At 40.5% G+C, this 22,209-nt stretch overlaps 1 protein-coding gene and 1 pseudogene across 14 annotated transcripts in view; both read right to left on the bottom strand.

Annotated features, from left to right (window-relative positions):
• Positions 1–22,209, bottom strand: part of SKAP1 (src kinase associated phosphoprotein 1) — a 329,438-nt gene that overhangs the window by 79,688 nt on the left and 227,541 nt on the right. Inside the window, exon 1 of one of the 14 annotated variants that reach the window (XM_074019394.1) lies at positions 10,835–10,982. The exons of the other annotated variants lie outside the window; for them this stretch is intronic. The gene's annotated coding sequence lies outside the window, so the exon portion shown is untranslated. Of the gene's footprint in view, positions 1–10,834; positions 10,983–22,209 lie in introns of those variants that run through there. 14 annotated transcript variants of the gene reach the window in all.
• LOC141408807 (U6 snRNA-associated Sm-like protein LSm3 pseudogene) lies at positions 2,088–2,621 on the bottom strand (annotated as a pseudogene).

Genomic DNA, 22,209 nt, shown 5'->3' with positions numbered 1-22,209 from the left:
GCTGTAATAGGGGACTGATCACTAAATGACTCTTTGCTCTGTGTTTTAAGATTGGATTCCATGTATGAAAGGATATTCAGAAGAGTGTAATGTGCTCTTTTAACATGAGCTCCCTTGCCATTTAGCTATGGCTGAATTAGGGGCAAACAGCGCTGCTTCTCCACAGGTAAGAGAAAGTGTGAGGGCTGAAGGTGATTTCAAACAGCAGATGAAGGAAAATGAAGAAATAGATACTTTCCCCCTCAGAAGTCTAAAACATCTTCTGAATCAGGCCCAGTTGTTTTGTTGTTGTTTTATAAGTAGAATTGGTGCTGCTTACATGGTATGTGTTTAAGTGAACTGGAAAAGGGCCCCTCTTCCAAAATATCTTCTCAACTGACTTCTGTAATTCCTGAAATTCCATCATTTGGGGCCCATTCCCTTAGATTAAAACATTATTCCCCATCGAACTACAAATGCCTCTGGGAGAGGTAGCACATTAATCAAGGTATTCTCATCCGCAGTGTGGTAACAAGCTAGTACATCAGAGATCACTGGAAGGAGGAGGCACAGAGCTCCAGCTCTCCTAGGGATAAGGCGCAGCTGTCTGTACCTATGCGGTAGACCACTGAGCAGAAGTAGATAACTGATAGATGTCAGGCAGTGACGCTTATCCATGAGGTCACGTGAGTGTAACTGACAATATTATACTGAGCCATTATCAGTCAACACCTTGGAGCAGTGGTTCTTAACCGTGGCTGCACATCAGAATCATCTGTCTACCTTTAAAAAAAATGTAGATTCCTGAACTGCACCCCAGATATACTGATTCAGGATTATCTGGAGTGGGGCTGAGGCATGTTTATTTTTACAAAGTTCTATGAGTAGTTCTGATGCTCATCTAGGGCTGAGAACCACAGCCTCAGAGTAAATTTGTATGTTAGGTCCTTATCATCCTGATGGCTTGCTGGAGGGCCTTGGTGAGGTGGGCCCAGGGAGGTGCCCAGGTGGAGGGCCTGGACAGTGAGTATCAGAACAAGCATGAGGGGCAAGAGAAGTGCTATAAGCACCAAAGTAACAAAAGGTGACCTGGAGAAGAGCCAATAATGATCCTTCATTATTACCAAGACTAGAAGAAACTACATTAATCAACCAATAAAAATTAGGACTTCTGCATAACACCATTTAAGAAATATTAAAGAAATTATTATCTGTGCTAATATAACTCTGGTTTTAATCATTTCCATGGCTGAAGAGGCCACTTGTAGTCATTTCATCACTGTGGTATCTTTCCCATTCTATTCCTCATAGTCTCTTCCTGAGTGTTACCCTACTCAGTTTGTCCTTGGCTACCCCCCAAAGGAAGTCCTTACCAGATGTATCATTAGGATTAGTTTAGCCAGTGTGACAGAAAACCCCAAATAATAGAGGCTTTAACAAAATAGAAGGTAATTTGTCCTTCATATATAAAAAGACTGGGGGGAGGCACCCCAGGAATGGGAGGGCACTTCATGCTTCTCATTTTTTTTCCTGAAAAAGTTTTGCATCTTGGTGATCACATTTATTAGAAGAGTTCGAGAAAAATAACAATGTCATTTAGCTTAAGAAGTTATGAATTATCTAGGCTGGGTGCAGTGGCTCATGCTTGTAATCCCAGCACTTTGGAAGGCCAAGGTGGGAGGATGGCTTAAACTCAGGAGTTCGAGACCAGGCTGGGCAACAAAAATTTTTTAAAAAAAATAGAAGTTATGAGTTGTCTACAAATCAACTCATTTCAGGAGTGGGAGGATTTCTTTTTTTTTTTTTTTTTTTTTTTTGAGACTGAGTCTGGCTCTGTCGCCCAGGCTGGAGTGCAGTGGCCGGATCTCAGCTCACTGCAAGCTCCGCCTCCCGGGTTTACGCCATTCTCCTGCCTCAGCCTCCGGAGTAGCTGGGACCACAGGCGCCCGCCACCTCACCCGGCTAGTTTTTTGTATTTTTTAGTAGAGATGGGGTTTCACCGTGTTAGCCAGGATGGTCTCGATCTCCTGACCTCGTGATCCGCCCGTCTCAGCCTCCCAAAGTGCTGGGATTACAGGCTTGAGCCACCGCGCCCGGCGGGAGGATTTCTTAATATCAAAATGTTTGCTGGTTTCTCTTTTGAATGTCCTGAACATTTAAAGAGGTAACTTTACAAAGTCTCTTATTTTCCATATGGGATAAATTGTTTCAGCCAACTCTCAATGGAGTGACAACCAGGACAAAACATCTTCCTGGAAAAAGAGCATTTGAATATTCTGTTTCATTGATTTATGTATCTCTTATATATGATGGCTTCTTCCTCAATTTCTGTAGTAGTCACAATCCTTCCACATCTCCCAATAACATATTTAAATGTAGATCATAAGCATGTAATCTGCCTAGAAGCTCCTGGTAATCTCTCATTTATCCATAAATTCATTTATCCAGGCCGAGCCTGATAAGATCAAGGGGCTCCTCTATGGTGTTGGTAGTTTGTTGCTGGTCTGTGTTGTCCACCATGTTTCAAATCCTTTGCCCTTTCCTCATCGGGCCCTTTCTATCTTTATAAAGTGTGTCATTTGTTCATCATGGTCCAAACTGGCTCCAGTTCCAGCCAGCAGGAAGGAGGAGAGGGGCAACACAGAGAGCATCACCCTCCCTCTACCTGCTTAAGGACACTTGTGTGTGGCCCTTAAAAGTTGACACATTACTTATACATTCCACTAGCCAGAACTGAAATCACGTGGTCAAATCTAGTTGCCATGGAGGTAGGGAGGCAGGGAGTTGTTCTGGGCAGCCATGAACCTGGTATTGGGGGCTAGCTAGCAGTCTCAGCCACACCAGTAATATTGCACACAGCTAAATAGGTATTGGCAGTCACCTTATGAACCTAGAATATCCCACTGGAAAGAAAGCAAATGAGTACAGTAAGAGAAGACTGCTTAATTCCAGGTGTTGGGTAATTCGTGGCGATTAGAGGAAAGTGTTTTCCACTAATGAAGAGTGAGAATTTGTTCAAAGTAGTTATCTGTGGTCCAAGAATCATAACAGAGGCCTCAAATAAATGAAGTGTCGGTTTATCTTTTGAAAGGTTATGTTTCCTCTTGGAATTATGTGATTCAAAAGTCCACCTCTTGCCTAATGAAGGACTGGGATGCAGGCCTTCTTGTCCAAGTTCCTGAAGTTAACTTCTGTAACACTTTCAGGAGCAGAACAACATATAAGACCACTGGAGTGTGCGCTAGCTGTTAGTGCTCACAATAAGTAGGAGAAATGTTAGTACTAATTTCACATCCAAATTTGCTTAGATGTGCTTAAAAAGATTCTGATCAATGAAAAGGTATACTTTCCCCTGACTCTAGGGCTCCAAGTGCATGAATGTTACAGATACTGCTGTTCTAGATGCATGTGGTATAAAATACAAATAATCTGTTTGAGTCTATGGCTATATTTGGATAGCTTCACTGACTAGGATGATTTTAAAAGTAAAGCACTGTATCTTTTCCAATCTGATCTGCCTAAATCATGCAGTAGACTTATTTCCTTTCTTTGTGTTTCTCATTTGTCCAGCTGATTGAATTGTATGGCTATTTAGTTCGGTTAGATCGAGGAACATGGTGCTAAGGAGGTGAAGGTGACCTGGTGCTAAGGAGATGAGGTTTTATCCCTAAGTGGGTTGACTGGTGTGTAGAATTCAATTCTGTTCCATGTCTAGTTGACTGCTTCTCTACCCTTGGTTAGCTATCCTGAGGGGATGCATGCTTCTCAAAAAGGGCGCTGAACAGGAAAGAGTGGGTGCCTCAACAGAATTAAGCTGTACTGTTGGCTGGGCGCAGTGGCTCAAGCCTGCAATCCCAGCACTTTGGGAGGCTGAGGCGGGTGGATCACCTGAGGTTGGGAGTTTGGGACCAGCCTGACAAACATGGAGAAACCCCATCTCTACTAATAATACAAAAATTAGCCGGGTGTGGTGGCGGGTGCCTATAATCTCAGCTATTCAGGAGGCTGAGGTAGGAGAATCGCTTGAACCCGGGAGGCGGAGGTTGCGGTGAGCTGAGATCACGCCATTGCACTCCAGCCTGGGCAACAAGAGCAAAACTCCATCTCAAAACAACAACAACAACAACAACAACAACAACAACAGGCTGTACTGTTGTAAATGCCCTGCAAAGGCCCTTATACAGAGTTGATGGGCCAGAAGTACCTCTATACAAAGATGAACACAAGAAATTTGGATATGAAATGGTCTCTCCAACGATAAGCCATTCCACTACGACCTATCAGCTTGGAGATTGAACTGTGGCATCAGGAATGGAAAAGAAAGCTGGTGTGGCAAAAACAACTGTCATATTCACAGGATAAAGTTTAGGGCTCTCCACCTTCTGCTTCTTGCTTGATCTGGGTCACCACATTCTGCCTCCTATTTCCAACCCACCTCAGTGTTTCCCACCCCCAGGTGAGTTATCACTATGTGTTGAGGAAAATCATCTCCGTAACAGGAATGATATTTGCCACTGCTTTTACTTATTCTGGATAGAAACGTTATTTCTCACCACAGAGGAAGACTTTTTTCCCTCTTATCGAAATCTGTCAGTCTATCCACACAACCTGGAGAACAAATGTGTTTTTTATCCCTCTGTGAACAAACACAGCTCAGCACCTGCACAGCACTCAAGGGTGGCCAGACCTCATCCTGACTCTGAGCCGGCTGCTGCTCTTGGAGAGAGAAAGTAAAAATGATTGATTCTACATCTTAATTAAGATAAACAAACAAAGAGGGACATCAAATAATGGCCCTGACAGTTTGAAACAAACTGAAAGTACAGCTTAGCATTTCATAAAATAAAAAGCGTTTGATGTGAGGATGGCAGTTTAATAATTTGTAAATATCACTGGCTTAGTATTATAGCTAATCCAAATATTTTCATTTCTCATCATAAGTTACCCTCTGTTGATGGCTTGTCCTCTTCAACTTACAGCTTTCACCCTCGAGCCTTCAGCAGAGGCAGAGAGGAGAGGAACAGAAAGGATCACAGGTTCTCTGTGGAATGTGAATTACAGCATCAACTTCCTTTATACTTTCTGATTCTGAATATTCACTACAAAATACCACTGACCAGCCCAAAGGATGTATTGCCTTTTTCTTCATCTCCTCTAAAACATATCAAACTTTAATTACAGCTTTCTATTAGCTTCTGATTGTTTCTTCTTCTTTAATTTTTTGTAGAGATGGGATTTTGCCATGTTGCCCAGACTGGTCTCAAACTCTTGGGCTCAAGTGATCTACCCACCTTGGCCTCCCAAAGTGCTGGAATTACAGGCATAGGCCATTGTGCTGGGCCTGATTGTTCCTTACTTAAGAGAAGCTGAGCTTTCTCCAGTTCCTTTTTTTTTTTTTTTTTCCTTTTTCTAAAATTAGAGGCTGGGTGCAGTGGCTCACGCCTGTAATCCCAGCATTTTGGGAGGCTGAGGCGGGCAGATCACTGGAGGTCATGAGTTTGAGACCAGCCTGGCCAACATGGTTGTAAAATTTTGTAAAAATACAAAAATTAGCCAGCATAGTGATGCGTGCCTGTAGTCCCAGCTACTTGGGAGGCTGAGGCAGGAGAATTGCTTAAACCTGGGAGGCGGAGCTTGCAGTGAGCTGAGATTGCGCCACTGTACTCTAGCCTAGGTGACAGAGTGAGACTCTGTCTCAAAATAAAGTAAAATAAAATAAAATAAAATAAAATAAAATAAAGAGATGGGGTTCCACCATGTTGCCCAGGCTGGTCTCGAACTCCTGGGCTTAAGCAATCCTCCTGCTTCAGCCTCTCCTAGTGCTGGGATTACACGTGTGTTACTGCACCTGGCCTCTGGTTCTTAAATTGTAGAGAAATAAGAAATTGAACCACCATACCAACTGTAATGCTCCTACAGTACTGTTTTTATATCATAATGAAATAGTTAGCTATAGATCTATATCTAAAATGTGTTTTATTGCCCTAATGCCCTCTGAAGAAGGGTAGCTGAAGGGTAGGGGTATTCTTGTTTTTTTTTTTTTTTTTTTTGAGACGGAGTCTGGCTCTGTCGCCCAGGCTGGAGTGCAGTGGCGCGATCTCGGCTCACTGCAAGCTCCGCCTCCCGGGTTCACGCCATTCTCCTGCCTCAGCCTCCCGAGTAGCTGGGACTACAGGCGCCCACAACCGCGCCCGGCTAAGGGTATTCTTGTTAATGTCTATGTCTACACTTCCTTGGGTGGGTATGGAGGAAGACAAGCAGAAAGCTGTGATGATAATGATAAAAAGATAAAAGTGGAAACCTCTATGTTGGCCATAGCCTTGTGATTTGGCTTTTGTGAAAAATATTCGGAGAAATAGTAGGCAATTTTAATGATTGATTTGGAATTCCCAAGGGTGCAAGCCATAACATATATCTGCAAAAGCTGAACTGAAGGAACACCATTGGGCAGACAGAGGCTTTGGGCTTTTTAAAAAGGTATGTAAAAAGGGAAGGGTGAGGATGCAGACCTGTCAGATCAGCCTGCTGTGAGATATGACTCTGGACTCAGGATAGGACCATTTTCTCATGGCCTCCCTATTCTTTTTGCTGAGGTTCTTAACATATATATATATATATACACACACACACACACACACACACATATATATATATATACACACACACACACATATATACACACACACACACACACACACACACACATCCTTTTTTTTTCTGCTCTTGGATGATACCAAGTCCAGGCTCGAGACCACACTAGATGGACATGATAGGCAGGGGCCCACAGAGGGAAGCTGCAGTTCAGAGAATTCTCCACAGGGAAGCAGTATGAGATCAGGGTTTAGATAGAGGCAGCCCCAGCATCACCAGCTCTCCCTGGTTCTGATTTGAGACAATTTTCCTCCTTTCCTTTCACTGTGTAAGAGAAGCACCAACAGGGCAAGCTCACCTTTCAGGAGAGCCCCTGAGCCTAATTGCAATCCTTTTACTCCCTTTACTCCCAGGCCTGTTCCTCCTCACTTAAACAGCTGGCTCTCGGCATATTGCTTTGTTTATTCCATCTCTGACCTATGCATTATCTGAAGGATGCCATAAGGGTTCAAGATGCCCACCTTTGTGAAATGACCTCATTCTGAGCTGCTGGGTTCACACCACTGGCATAGAGGGGAAACCTGCAGAGGGAAGCTTAGCAACACATCACACACATGTTGTTCTTGGCAGTATGAATTCTGGTGACTTTTGACATTTCTTAAAAAGGAGTCAGTTACATCTTCGGTACTCTGAGGAAAATGGTGCCAGCTACAACTTGATCTTGTTTGAGTTATAGGAAGCAATACAACTTTATAGACAAAACTCTGAATAGAGAGTTTACAACTGAGATTCTATCTTGAATCTATCTTGAATTCTATCTTGAACTCTATCTTGACAACATCCATTGATAAGAGTGTGTGATAACTGTAAAGCCACTATTTATCTTACTTGCTTATGAAATTGAAATAACATATTGCTGATAAGTCTTAAGAACTATGTATCCTATGTCCACTTTGCTCAAGCACCCAATACTATGAATATATATATATATATATATATATATATATATATATATATATATATATATATAGAGAGAGAGAGAGAGAGAGAGAGAGAGAGAGAGAGAGAGAGAGAGACAGGATCTCACTCTGTTGCCCAGGCTGGAGTACAGCGGTACAATCTCAGCTCACTGAAACCTCTGCCTCCTAGGATCAAGGGATCCTCTCACCTCAGCCTCCAGAGTAGCTGCGACTACAGGTGAGCGCCATCATGCCAGGCTAATTTTTGTATTTTTTTGTAGAGACAGGGTTTCGCTGTGTTATCTAGGCTCATCTTGAACTCCTGAGCTCAAGAGATTCACATACCTTGGCCTCCTAAAGTGCTGGGATTACAGGTGTGAGCTACTGAACCTGACCTGAATATTCATAAGAGATACAATTTTGGCCTTTCTTTCGTCAGATATTCTCTAGAATACATGTTCTTTCATGGACGGATTGGCAAATATTATAAGTATCAGATTTGAAACTGTCTAAGAAATTTAAATGTTGAAAATTCTTCTAATATAAGAAGCAAAAATTCCATTTTCAGCATTTCACGTGTTGAGAGTGAAAAGGGGGAATATAAGAAAGAACTGAAGTCTAGATTTCCTAAAATATATCTCAGGTAAGCCTCTCTCTTATCACATATTTTTTTTGTTACCTGAAATATTTCAGAACTTAAATGTTTTTGTCAAATTTGAAAAAGGTGTGTAGTATTGACTTCTTCATACTGATCTCATTTTTATTTTCTTTATAGTCTGTCCAAACCATTTTCAAGCCCCTTAAATCAGTTACCTTTCTTCTAGGGACAATCAATAGTAAGCAAGCAAAAAGAAAAGACAGTGAGACCTGCCCTCTCAGTGTTCTCCTGGGTAACTTTGCCTTCCAGATAGGATGATGCAAAGATGAACAGAACAGGGGTTTCTGAATAGATTTCTAGTAGGATTGCTGTCAATATGGGATCAGCTGTAATGGTGCCAGATAAAAATTGCAGGAGACCGAGATGAGTGGATTGCTTGAGCTCAGGAGTTTGAGACCAGCCCTGGGCAACATGGTGAAACCTCCACTTCTACAAAATACACACAGATTAGCCTGGCCTGATGGTGTACAGCTGTAGTGCACACTACCTCAGCTCAGGAGGCTGAGGTGAGAGGATAGCTTGAGCCAAGAGGTCGAGGCTGCAGTGAGCTGAGACTGTGCCACTGCACTCCAGCTTGGGTGACAGAGCAAGATATTGTCTCTGAATAAATAAGAAAAGGTTAGGTAAAGGTAAAAAACATATATGGAGCCCACTGCAACATCTCTTATCCAAGGCAAACTTGTTAAAAAAAGATTTTAACATCTCAAACTACCTTCAAGGCTAATAAAGGCACCAAAATGGATTATCAGACAATGATTTGAGGTTAGAAAAAGGATGCCAGTGCTGACTGACTGGTAAGCTATTGGACATAAATTAAAAGGCTACATTATGTGAAACAGAGGGTCACAGCATAGGAACATCTTGAAAAGCCATAGGTGCACCGATTACATTTATCAAGATGTTAGTGAAAGCTTTGTGTATGGCTTGTTTTTGCAGGTCATTTGTATGAGATACTGTTGGATAAACTGATTTCATAGAGGAGGAGGAAGGTACTAAGTATCACATTGTGTTAATGTGCCAGCTTGCCACCTTTGGGATCAAATTTGGTGCAGGGCACAAATGAAATGAGTTTGGTGGCCTCAAGCTAGGCTACCACTAATATTTATCCTTAAACAAAATCCCAAATCATTTGCTAACAGCTAGGATCAGAGATCTGGGGCTGAGACAGCAAGAATGTTGCAGGTCAGGAGGAAGACTGGCTGGCAGAGTTGGGTTAGGGAGCAGCCGTTTCCTCTAGGTCTCCAGCTTGACTTCAGCTTATGTTACCAGCCATCCCTTCTCATCCCTAAACACTGACATTCACACTGATTTTACAACCTCTCTTTGCCTGGCAAACCCAACATCAATATTCCCAACAGTATTTCATGAAACCTCTAGTTATCAAAGTCCTCATCACTTAGTCAATTCTAAGAATAATAATTTCATAAACACTATGGAAAAGGAGTCCTATTGTTAGACTGTAACTGTCCTTAGCAAAATAATGGAACTTGGTTGTTCTAGTGAATTCTAAATTTAAACACTGCTTGCTCTCTCTCCACTCAACGAAGAGCTTGTGTGCTACTCTGATGAAAATGCAGAGAATTAGAAAACAATGACTGTGTGAATGACATTTACAGAGATCTCATACTGGAAAGGGCACATTTTATTGTGACTCTGTGTCAAAAGTGTAGTTTCATCAGAGGACAGGAGGCAAAAGAAACAGGCAATCAATATTTGGGCCTCTAATATCTGAACTGAGAAAGAAAACCATTATCCTGTTACTTTTATTGTAGAGTGACGCTTGAAATATTGCACCTTGTTTCCATAATAATTCAATATTTTGGGGGTTTCAGATTGTTAAAAAAAACCCTCATGGGGTGGCCATGTGAAATCAGAACATAAAGTAGAAAGGAATAAACGCACACACATTTTACAGTGGGAATAAAGAGAAAGGCAGATTGAGAAAGAGAAAAAATATAACAACATAATTTCCTATTAGTATTTATCTAATAGTATATGTTTAATTTTGGAATCTCTAGAATTAACCTTAAAGCATTCTTTGCTTCCAATTTTTTGAACAAAACGCACAGATTTCCAATAGAGAAGAGTCCCCTCAATATTAATGAGGTTACTTGGGCAGAATTTTTATCTCTAGATTTATTGAAAATTGTATTCCATTGTTGAGAAACTAAAACCAAGGTGGGAATTATGTGGAATCTGACATTTGATTTTAAAAGTCAGTTGTACTATTCACCTCTCATTGGTGAAAAAACTGGTCACTGAACTTGAACTTCTTGCTGACAAAAGGAGAGGAATTATCATGCACAAACCTTTTTGAAACTCTTATATGTCCACTCTCAAATAAAGCACCAGTTCTGCCTATTTCTAATATGACTGTTTATTGGTTAGTATTTTCAAAACACTTCAAGGCAATTAAACCCCCCCCTCAAGATTTCAGCATCCAATTTAAAAGTCTCTCTGAATACGTATTATGGAGAATAGGGTCATGTCAGTTATATGTTAGTTGCAAAAACAAGTACAGTTGTCCTCAACCTGACTTTCATACTTTTGTGTGTTGGTACCATAACCCAGTTATTTAAATTCTGGGTTTTTTCCTCTTAGAATTATTATTGATGAGATTAGCATTATATAATCATAAAGTCATTACCTGCTTTTCTAGGTTGTCTGCTGCAGCCCCATGGAGAGCTAAGTGGGTCCTTAATGAACAAGAAAAGGTTATCTGGCTGCACACGGTGTCTCCCAGTCTGCTCTGGCTAGAATCTACAGCAGCCACAGATAACAGTTCAAAGTCATGCAAATGAGGGCTAGGCTACCACTTTGTTCCTCACAGAGTAGATGTTCCTGTGATTCACTGGCAAACATACAACGGCAGTAGGAAAAAAGGATATTTTCAGAGACCTAATCCCTCCAGGCAGCTGGTTTATTTCAATTGAAGAAACTACTATGGCCACCCACCAGAATTGCTAAAATTAAGAAAAACGGACAATACCAAGTATCAGTGAGAACGAGGAGCAACTGGAATTTTCACACATTGTTGGTGGGAGTACAAAATGGTACAAATCTGTTGGAAAAATGTTTGGTAGACTCTCCTAAAGCAGAATATGCACATACTCTCTAATTCAGCAAATCCTCTCCTCGATATATACCAAACAGAAATGCCAACATAATGGTGCTCCAAAAATCTGATATAAGATTGTTCACAGCAGAATTATTTACAATATTTCCAAAGCAGAAAAAGAACCCATATGTTTACCTTCCATAGAATGAAATAAAATGAATAAAGGAAAAACTATATAGTAATGAGAACAAAGGAACTATTGCTACTTGCAAAAATACGGACAATCCTCACAATTATAATGCTAAATGAAAGAGTCCAGACACACAAAAGTATATATAGTACGAATCTGTTCATATGAAGTTCAAGTATAGGAAAAATTAATCTGGTGATAGAAGTCAGAATAGTAGTTATTTTGGTGGAGATAACTGGGAAGGGGCATAAAGAGAAGTTTTGGGCCAGGTGCAGTGGCTAACGCCTGTAATCCCAGCACTTTGGGAGGCTGAGGTGGAAGGATCACTTGAGGTCAGGAGTTTGAGACCAGCATGGCCAACATGGTGAAACCCCGTTTCTACTGAAAATACAAAAGCCGGGCATGGTTGCACATGCCAGTAATCCCAGCTACTCGGGAGGCTGAGGCATGAGAATCTCTTGAACCCAGGAAGTGGAGGTTGCAGTGAGCCCAGATTGTGCCACTGCACCGCAGCCTGGGTGAAAGAACGAGACTCCATCTCAAAAAAAAAAAAAAAAAAAAAATAATAATAATAACAATAAAAAAGAAAGAGAGAGAGAAGCTTTAGAGATACTGGTAATGTTCTATATCTTGATGTGGGTAGGGCTTACATGAGTGTGTTCACTCTGTCGAAAAAAAAAAAAATCACTGGGCTGGACACGGTGGCTCACGCCTGTAATCCCAGTACTTTCAGAGGCCAAGGCAGGTGGATAACGAGGTCAGGAGTTCCAGACTAGCCTGACCAATATGATGAAACCCCTGTCTCTACTAAAAATCTAAAAATATAAAAATTAGCTGGGCGTGGTGGCGCGCACCTGTAATCCCAGCTACTCAGGAGGCTGAGGCAGGAGAAGCGCTTGAACCCGGGAGGTGGAGGTTGCAGTGAGCCAAGATTGCGCCACTGCACTCTAGCCTGGCTGACGGAGTGAGACTCCGTCTCAAAAAAAAAAAAAAAAAAAAATCATTGAGTTCTACATTTATGATTTGTGCATTTTCTGTATATATGATGTATTGCAATAAAAAAGTTGACAAAAAACTACCAATGTAGTTTGTTACTAATTAATTCCTTTGTCAACTTCTCAAACACTAGGAAACAAAGGAAGAATGACTACAACAGTTTCTCCTTGAGTAAAGTTTGCTACAGAATTACTTTTTAAAAATCCTAGATAAATTACATAGGCAAGGCTAAAAGAATTTGTATTTCCTGGCCTGGAGCTCATAAGGCTAAATGGTGTTTTGGTTTAAACCTTCGAGTACTGCATTGTGCATTATATCAAATGTTTCATAAGGAGGGTACTAACCAGCTAATTCTGTTCATGCAGCAAGAGAAACTGGCTTAAATTAAAACAGGAGCAATTTCAAGAAGTTAAATAATTGTGGGATCAGAATTGCTGAGTATCTTTAAGAAATCCACAAGATTGCCTGCAGTCTCTTTCAGTTCTGTTCTCCAGTTCAACAGTGGGATGGTGGTGTGGTTTAAAAACCTGTCCTTCACAGAGAGCACTGCATATTTTAGGACTCTTGCCCTAAACTCACTTATCAATACTGAAACATCCCTAACTAAATTTCTCTGTCTAGACGTCTCTGTTGCCTACTCTCCTGATGATAAAGGAGGGAGAAAGCCCAATTGGTTAACCTCTATAATTTGTAGTCATTCTGTGATGAAATATGGTATGTAAACATAAAGAATTATTATTATAGTAAACCCAGTCAACCACAACCATGGTGGTTGGTGGTGCCAGAAATGTCTAAGGGGTAACTTGGAACTCTTACCACTCTCTCAGAAATTAAGTTGCTACAGTTAGCTACAGAGAAGTAGAGGGAACCACAAAGAGCCTAAGCATAGGGAGCTGAGGTAAAAGGAGCTTGGTCTAGAGGAAACCCTAGGCAAATACGATGAAAAGGGTTCCTCAATCTAATACAAACCAATAATAGTTTTAGCTATCATCTAGGATTTTCTAGAAGTTACTTTCCATTAATTACTCTTCCTTCATACTCCTACACTCTTTCTGCCTCTAAGAAAAACCGTGTTCAAGAGATATTAATGAACTGCCTTGGGTTTTTTGTTTTGTTTTGCTTTGCTTTTGTAGCTGAAAAATGTACATAGCTAAAATAGGAGATGCATATAGAAGAATATATATATATATTTTTTTTTTTTCCGAGACAGAGTCTTGTTCTGTCACCCAGGCTGGATTGCAGTGGCGCAATCTCGGCTCACTGTGACCTCCACCTCCCGGGTTCAAGCAATTCTCCTGCCTCAGCCTCCTGAGTAGCTGGGATTACAGGCCCCTGCCACCAAACCTGACTAATTTTTGTATTATCAGTAGAGATGGAGTTTCACCATGTTGGCCAGGCTGGTCTTGAACTCCTGACCTCATGATACGCCTGCCTCGGCCTCCCAAAGTGCTGTAGAAGAATATTTTTAAAGCTTCCTAAAATGTCCTCTTCGGGCCGGGCGCGGTGACTCACACCTGTAATCCTAGCACTTTGGGAGGCTGAGGCGGGTGGATCATGAGGTCAGGTGTTCGAGACCAGCCTGGCTAAGATGGTGAAACCCCGTCTCTACTAAAAATACAAAAATTAGCTGGGCATGGAGGCAAGTGCCTGTAATCCCAGCTACTTGGGAGGCTGAGGCAGGAGAATCACTTGAACCTGGGAGGCAGAGGTTGCAGCGAGCAGAGATCACGCCATTGCACTCTAGCCTGGGCAACAGGGTGAGACTCCGTCTCAAAAAAAAAAAAAAAAAAAAAAAAAAAAAAAAAAAGAAAGTCCTCTTAAAAGGTGCATGGTTTGAAGTTAAGCTCTTCAGTGTTAAAACGCTACCAGATTTTAAGCTGAATTCCTGTGTGGTTTTGGAGATGCTGGCATTCTAAAAACTGCTGATTCTCGCTTGGTAAATGGAAATTGAGTTATAGCAACGTAAGATAAAAATTATTATGTGGAAATTTAGGGCCCTTACAATTTCAGGTTTCTAACTTCTCTGGAGTGGTTTTCCGGCACAACTAAGACACTGGTGCTCAATTATGAGCAACACAGCAGTTCTCTGAATTATGTGTCCGCTGCCTTATATTTTGGACACTTTCCTAGTTGCCCCTAAATTTCCACATTACTATCATTATATGCTGTGCAGTGTATGAAAAAGCCCTTTTGGCATCATCTATGAACTGCTGAAAACTGAAGTGTGGGCAAATGTCGCATGTGGATATGTATCTATGTAAACCAGGCCACAGAAGTGGTAAATCAGTCTAAGCAGAGAAATGCCTGCAAATTTCCATCAATCAAGTCTAGAAGAACTATCACATGTATTTGAAAATAAGCAATTGTTGAAAATAAGCCAATTTAACCAGTTTTTATGAGCTCATAGTGACCGATGGTTAACAGTTTGCTTGGGGTTATTCACTCAGAACTTTACTGGCATGTTCTATGACTACAAGTACAAAGTACCAAGGAAGAGCAGATGTGCATGGCACTGTATGTGAGAAGTATGAGAGGAAGAGCAGATGGCCTCTAGCTGAATACCTGAAATTGTTAACTAACAATAAAGAAAGTATATGATTAGGTACCAAAATAAAAACCTACAGCACAGAGAAGGCAGTGTGTATAGACTGTGGAGAAGAGTACCTTGAGCTGAACTCTGAGAGATGGAAGACAGAGAGAGAGAGAGAGAGAGAGAGAGAGAGAGAGAGGAGGAACTTTCCAGAAAGGAAACAGCACAAGCAAGAGCTTGAAAGTCTACACTGAGTATAATGTGTTCTTAGCCAACAGTAACTTGACTGATGCCTGGAGCTTTTGTTGGATATGTAGGTGAGGGGGTATTCTAGGAAATAAGCTAAACATTTATCCTATGAGTATAGGACAAACTCTGAAAGATTAAAAGTCAGGCTAACAAGTTCTAATAATCTAGTTTTCCCTAGTTTCCCTCATTCCAATTTCTCATTATGAATGCTGAAATGAGCAGGTCCTTTAAATTGGAGAGACTAGGAGGTCTCCTCAGCTTTGCAGAGTTATTGAAAGTTTTCAGTCAGGAAATGACATAATAAAGCCAGTGTTTTCTAGTGATGAAGATGATTTAAATATAGTTGCTCTATAACTATTCTTCTATTGACTGAGCTCTTCCATTTTTCAAATAGAATAATAATCTTAACAAAATAAACTGGTTTTTGCCTTAGATTCTTTCTGGAACAATGTGGTATCATATCTATGCTTAGTTAATGGATAGGAAATGTCATCAAATTTAAATTTTCTCTTACACTTGTGTTATTTTACCACTTTAGGTGGCCAAAAAAGAACAAATGGTAAATAAATATATTAATGGAAAATGTTGGAGATCACTGATCATGCTTATTTCAAAAAGCCATACTTAGTGGCCTTTTGGGGGAGGGGATATGGGTGTGCTTCTGGCTGAGAGTTTATATTGTATACATATAATGTGGTCATATTTTATGTCAGTAGAGTTGTTTGTATGATGGAATTAAACATATATTGAATGAAGTTTTGCCAAGTGTACCAGAACACATTCGAGAACTACTGCTTTTACATAGCCATATTGAATCTATTAAATTTCAACAGATTTGGAAAGGACTACAAATAACTATAGGGTGCAGAAATTTAAATTTTAATAGGGAAGGGCAGTCTACTATGGCCTCTGGTTCATTCATGGTAAAGTGAAATAGAATTTGTATTTCTAGTATGTACATGCAAATTCTTTAAAGTAAAATAGTATATTTCAATATGCTCCTCCCTCACTAAAACTGATTTAGAGATAAATGGGATTGAATAAGTTAATGGCAGTCCCATAGAGGCTCCCTGTATTCCCAGCTCTTGGCACACACAGTAGGTGCTTACTCAACACTTTAAAAATCAATGAATTAAAGGACTGAATATAACAGGGAGTCAGAGATTTTAGATCTTGTTATTGATTTTGCCACACATTTATTTATCAAGTAGATTTGGGTATATAGGCTTTCTGTGCTCATTTTTTCCCTCTCTGAAATCAAGATGATAAAACTTCTTTTACAGAAATATGGTGATGCTTGAAATACTGTGTGTGAAATGATTTGCACTCTTTGGAAGAAAAGGGTCTTATAAATAGAAAGCATTGTTCAGGTTACCAACAGCATTCAAATTTAATTTGTACCACATGGATTATGTGGAGGGCCCATGAGCTCAGTAATGAAAGTTGCTGAGCCCTAGATGCCCATGGAAAAAAGCTTTTTCTCCTTGTTTTTCTAGCTACAAGAATGACTGCTGTTTCCTCCGCCTGTCTGTCCTAACTATGATGCACTTATTTTCCTCAGCCTCATCTCAATTCCTTATTATGAATACTGAAACCAGCAGGTCCCTTAAATTGGGGAAGGTAGGAGATGCATACATCTGAAAGTGCAGTAATAAGGGCCCTGGACTTAAGAATGAAGAGTTGAGAGAGATGAGTAAAGAACACTGACTAGGACGTGCGAGAAAAGACAGATCAATCCCAACGATTCATCATGCCAGGAGCTGTCCAAATAATCAAAGGTATCAGCCAGGGTGATGTATAGCTGATGTCACTTGGTGAGACCCTTAACAAGGCGGTTAGTACAACAGCTGCTGCTGGTCAGTGAGTAGCACAGCACATGCCAGGCCAGGGCACAGGAACATAGACCATCCATCACTGACCCAACCTAATGGCTAGGCTTATTAGTAAACATTCTCTGTGGCTGACAGCCTGTAATGGTACAGGATGTTCCCCTACTGTCCCCCAAATAAACTGACCCACCTGACAGATGTGTGAAATCTGTGTTCTCTCTTCAGATTGTTTGAGTAAGTATAATTTATTCTATTTTATTGAGACAGGCAAGAATGGATCTTTAGAAAGAATAAGAGAAGGGAGTTATGTATAAAGCCTCCATTTAGCAGAAGTATTTGTAATCCACTTCCCCCAAGATAGGTTTTTTTCCCTTCTTAATCATAAATCAGAAAAGTGACAGTATATGTTGACATGCATGCATTTTTCTATAGGCACTATTGTAGATAAGTTTCATTTATATCTCTCTTTATTATGGATCAGAAATTCCCAAAGTGGAAATAAAATCCACTCACTGTACTAAAGATATCTAAGTCTACTTTAACTACATTATGTTCTTGGAGGGGATATCTTAATGGATTAAGTATGAGGTTTGAAATATCTAGACTTCCTGGAACCACAGGTTCAATTCCCAGCTGAATCGGCTCAGTCCTCCAGTCTTCACTGGCAGATAAAGTAAGATACTAAGAAGCTTACTGTGCATAGATCTATCAGATGAGTTGCAGTAACTCATAATCTTGCCTATTTTTTTTTTGAAGTGGACATTTAACTTGATTTTGGGGGTTTTGACCTTCTTGAAAAATTCCGTACAGTCTGCATGGTAAACTTGATGCTTATCATTCAAAAGGGATGTGCTATTTAGGGTGAGTTCCCTCCCTCCACCAAGTTTGAGACATTCTTAAACATCTGTGGGGTTTGAAACAGGTAGGTTGTTGAGATTCCTATTACCTCTTCCTAACTCCATACCTTCAGTTTGCCTCAACTTGAGCTTCCTGTCTTGCCTCACCCTTCAATGCATCTTTCTCTTGGCTTGACCTTAGCTTGACTCTCTAGTTCTGGTTATTGATCTTGCTTTGAATTCTGGCACAGGTGAATTCTTCAAGCCCTATTTAACTTGAATTCTGGACTTTTCCCTACTCTGACTTCCAGGATTGGCATGATATCTCAAGTTTTATTTCAGTTTCTGTGAATGGAGAGGGAACATGGTATAAAAAAAGAGCTCTGGGACTTGGGAGAAATTAAGAGTTTCCAGTAAGACTGTTTCCTAAACTGCCCCTGTTTATTCTTGTTCTGTGCACTAGTCCTAGCACTGACACAAAGTAGTTCTGCAATGATGAGCAACTCATTTGATTTGTCTGCATTTTGGTCTGTAGAATGGGTAGGCTAGACTACATGAGCACATGGCTCCTTCTCTGTCCTAAGACTCTTGGATCTGTCTTGGTTTCTATCTGGGGACCCCATCACTCAGGCTCCAGCTCAATACAGAAAGGGACTGAAAAATGTTTTAAAACCTAAATTTTGTGCATCATCATGGTCACTAATTAATGCCAATTGAGCATTAACACCTTGTGTTAAGAATTTTAGAATTCTTCACCTCTAGTGGAAAATAAAAGAATTTTAGAATTTTATAGAATGCAGAGAGTATTGGCATTTTGGAACTTTTTATCAAGGGGAGATTCCATAACACAGTCTCAAAGAGAAGCTCATTTTTATTTTTGTTGTGGGGTCTGAAAGAAATGAAGTTGATTGGCCAGTAGAGAGTAGTGGTGAAGAACATGGACTCTGGAGCCAGACAGCCTGCTCTGAATCCAGGTTCCAACCCTTACCAGCTGTGAGACTTGAGCAAATTGATCAGTTTCTCTGTGTTTCGGTTTTATCATCTGTAAGATGGGGGTAATGATAACATCTACCTTATACGGTTGTTACGAGGATAAAATGAATTACTGCTAAATAGTGCTTAGAACTGTGTCTGGAACACAATATGCACTACGTAAATGTTGGTTAAATGAATAAAAATATTGGAGCTACAAAGTCCCTCATTCATTTCAAAGTGTGTTTCTATGTATATCCTGATCATTAATAAGTAGCAGAGATATTATGACACATATTTAATATCTACAATTAAGTTGCAGGCTTATGCATAGGGAAACACTGTTGTTATTCAGTATTGTTAAGATTGCAGGAAACATCATTATATAAGGTGTGGGGGTGGGGTGGGGTGTGTGTGTGTGACAGGGTGATAGAGAAAGACAGAGAGACAGAGATACATATATAGAGAGAGATTGAATGAGCATGAGAAATCTTTCTAATCCACCAAGAAAAAGTCTGTCTCTAAAATACTTAATTTTTCACACCGTGTATTTGTCTCACTAAAAAACACAATATAGAACATTTGAGTTGTTAATAAACCTCCCATAGAGAGCACTGACACTTGAATAGCCTGAAATGTTTTCTGACATCTGGCCAGAGCTAATCATAGATGCTTCTATAGGTTGGTTTCTGCTTTTGCAGCATCAAATATTGCTGCAGTATTGTGTTAAATTCTCAAATCATACCCAATAGATAGCAAAGGTAGGCCTTGAATAATTTAAGCCTTGTATTAGGTTTTGTGTTAGAACTGAGGAAATAGCCTGGTGAGGATTTATTAGACTCCACTTATGTATCAGTTGCTGTTCTAAGTGCTTTACATGTATCAACTCATTCAGGTCTCAAAACAACCTTATGAGGTAGGCGCTCTCCCATTTTATGAATAAAGAAACTGAGGGATACAGAGTTTAAGTAATTTGCTCAAACTATATAGCTAGTGAGTGCCAGAGCTCAGTTAAGCCTTTTGGTTTAGTGCCTGGGGTTTTGGGCCAGGTCCCAGGCATTTTGGAAAACTGAAGAGAGAACTAGGCACCACAGAGCTGGGCTAAAGGAGCAGACGCTATGGTGGGATTCCCAATAGACCCCTGTGGTTTGCTGGCACAGGGCCCTCTACAGGCAGGTGGCGTAAGAGCTGGGGCAGATAAGAAGAGACATCACAGTTTAACATCTGATGCTCCGCTCAGAGAGGAGACCTCTGTGCCTCTTCTCAGCACTGCCTTCAGGTATGGAGTGAGTCTCTGCGCTCTTGGTCGTGCATCCCTGAGGGTGAGGTCTGGATCCTACTCTCTTTACACCCAACACTTAGCACTGTGTCTGACACATTGTAGGCACCCAAAAGACCTGCAGTGAAGTATGAAACTCTTTTTTCAACTTAGGGTTCTGAAGCTTTAATATGAAAATTTTATTTATTTTTGTTTTTGTTACATAGACTTGGAAATAAAGCAAGAGAATGATGATCATCAACTACCTAGAAGCACCACTTAAGTTAGCAGTACTAAACCATTTTTTGTCATCATAAAACATTTGCGGGCCTGGCGTGGTGGCTCACGCCTGTAATCCCAGCATTTTGGGAGGATGAGGTGGGTGGATCGCCTGAGGTCAGGAGTTTGTGACCAGCCTGGCCAAGATGGTTAAACTCCATCTCTGCTAAAAATATAAAAATTAGCTGGGCGTTGTGGTGGGTGACTGTCATCTCAGCTACTCGGGAGGCTGAGGCAGGAGAATCGCTTAAACCCGGGAGGCAGAGGTTGCAGTGAGCTGAGATCACGCCACTGCACTACAGCCTGGGTGACAGAGCAATACACTGTCTCAAAAATAAATAAATAAATAAAATATAAATAAAATATTTGCAGTTTTTTTTTTTTTTTTTTTTTTTTTTTTTTTTTTTTTAAACTCACAGGTTCAACTTATAACTTTTTTCCCCTTAATCTTGAGTTTATATATTTTGGCTGGTGCTAAACACCAATGTCACCATCTCCAAATATAACAGCAAGAAAACGTTTTAACCTAAACAGTGTTCTTCAGATTAATGAAATCTAACAGCAACTCTTTCACCTCTGGGCTATTCCAAACCAAGTGGTAATGACCAAAGACCATTTCTCATCTTGTGCTTGGATAGGAAACTCTGAGAAATGAGTCTTGGGTTTTGTCCAGTTTTTAGTGGAAAGTGCACACATCACAAAACTTAGTTTCAAAATTCGCCTCCATGCTTACAGTCTCTGTTAGAAGGGCAGAGCATCCAGGCTTAGACCTTGAACTGAAAAATCCTTCTCACTTTTCAATAATGCCCCTTTGGGTTGGAATGCAGGTCAGGCATACTTGTCCAGTCATGGCCATTACTGGGCTGTCTGCTCTAGGGCTAAAAAAAGATGTTGATTTCCTGGAATATCTGCCCTGCAATTTTTACAGGAACAAGGTTCATTAAATTAAAAATAATAAACCAGGCAATGTTCTTGTGCAACCTGTTTCTTAGAACTTGCTGTTCACATGAGAACCTTCCAGGATGTCTTTTCTTGTCCATACTAGGTTAGAGCATCAACAAAGCTTTGTTTTGTGTTAAACTCAAAGGTGTCTTTCTGCGGATTCTTCCAGAACTGCTTGATGGGGGAGAGGGAAGATCATGCCTGGCAAAAAGTGATTTACATTAACATATACACAAACAAGATAATCACCTTGTTTTATGTGCCGGTTGCAGTGGCTCACACTTGTAATCCTACCACTTTGGGAGGCTGAGGTGGGCAGATCACTTGAGGCCAGGAGTGTGAGACCAGCCTGGGCAACATGGAAAAACCCTGTCTTTACAAAAAAATACAAAAAATTAGCCAGGTGTGGTTGGTGTGTGCCTATAGTCCCATCTACTTGAGAGGCTGAGGTGGAGGATCCCCTGAGCCTGGGGAGATAAAGGCTACAGTGAGCCATGACCATGCCACTGTACTCCAGCTTGGGTGACAGAGTGAAAAAAAAAAATTGTTTTATGAGTGAGTAAGCATATATAATTATAAGTAAGATCCTAAATCTTTATTAGACAGACATGTAATGAAATGGAATAGAATAGAAGTATAATGACATATTAACCTGATTTTTGCATAAAAGCACACTTGCATAAAAAAGATATTGTATAGTCCTTTATGATAATGAAGTGTCTTACATATATTATCTCATGTAATCTGCACAATTTAGGAGGTAGATGTGATATAGATGATAAAGAAAGAAGGCTGTGGGCATTTAATTCGGGGATAGGTTAAGGGATAGATGCAGGCAGTGTTTACATCTCTCTGTCCCAGTCTCTTTAAACCATAGTATTTT

The sequence above is a fragment of the Macaca fascicularis genome, chromosome 16, assembly GCF_037993035.2.
Source record: "Macaca fascicularis isolate 582-1 chromosome 16, T2T-MFA8v1.1".
Classification (NCBI taxonomy): Eukaryota; Metazoa; Chordata; class Mammalia; order Primates; family Cercopithecidae; genus Macaca; species Macaca fascicularis.
This window is presented reverse-complemented; position numbering and strand designations above follow the sequence as displayed.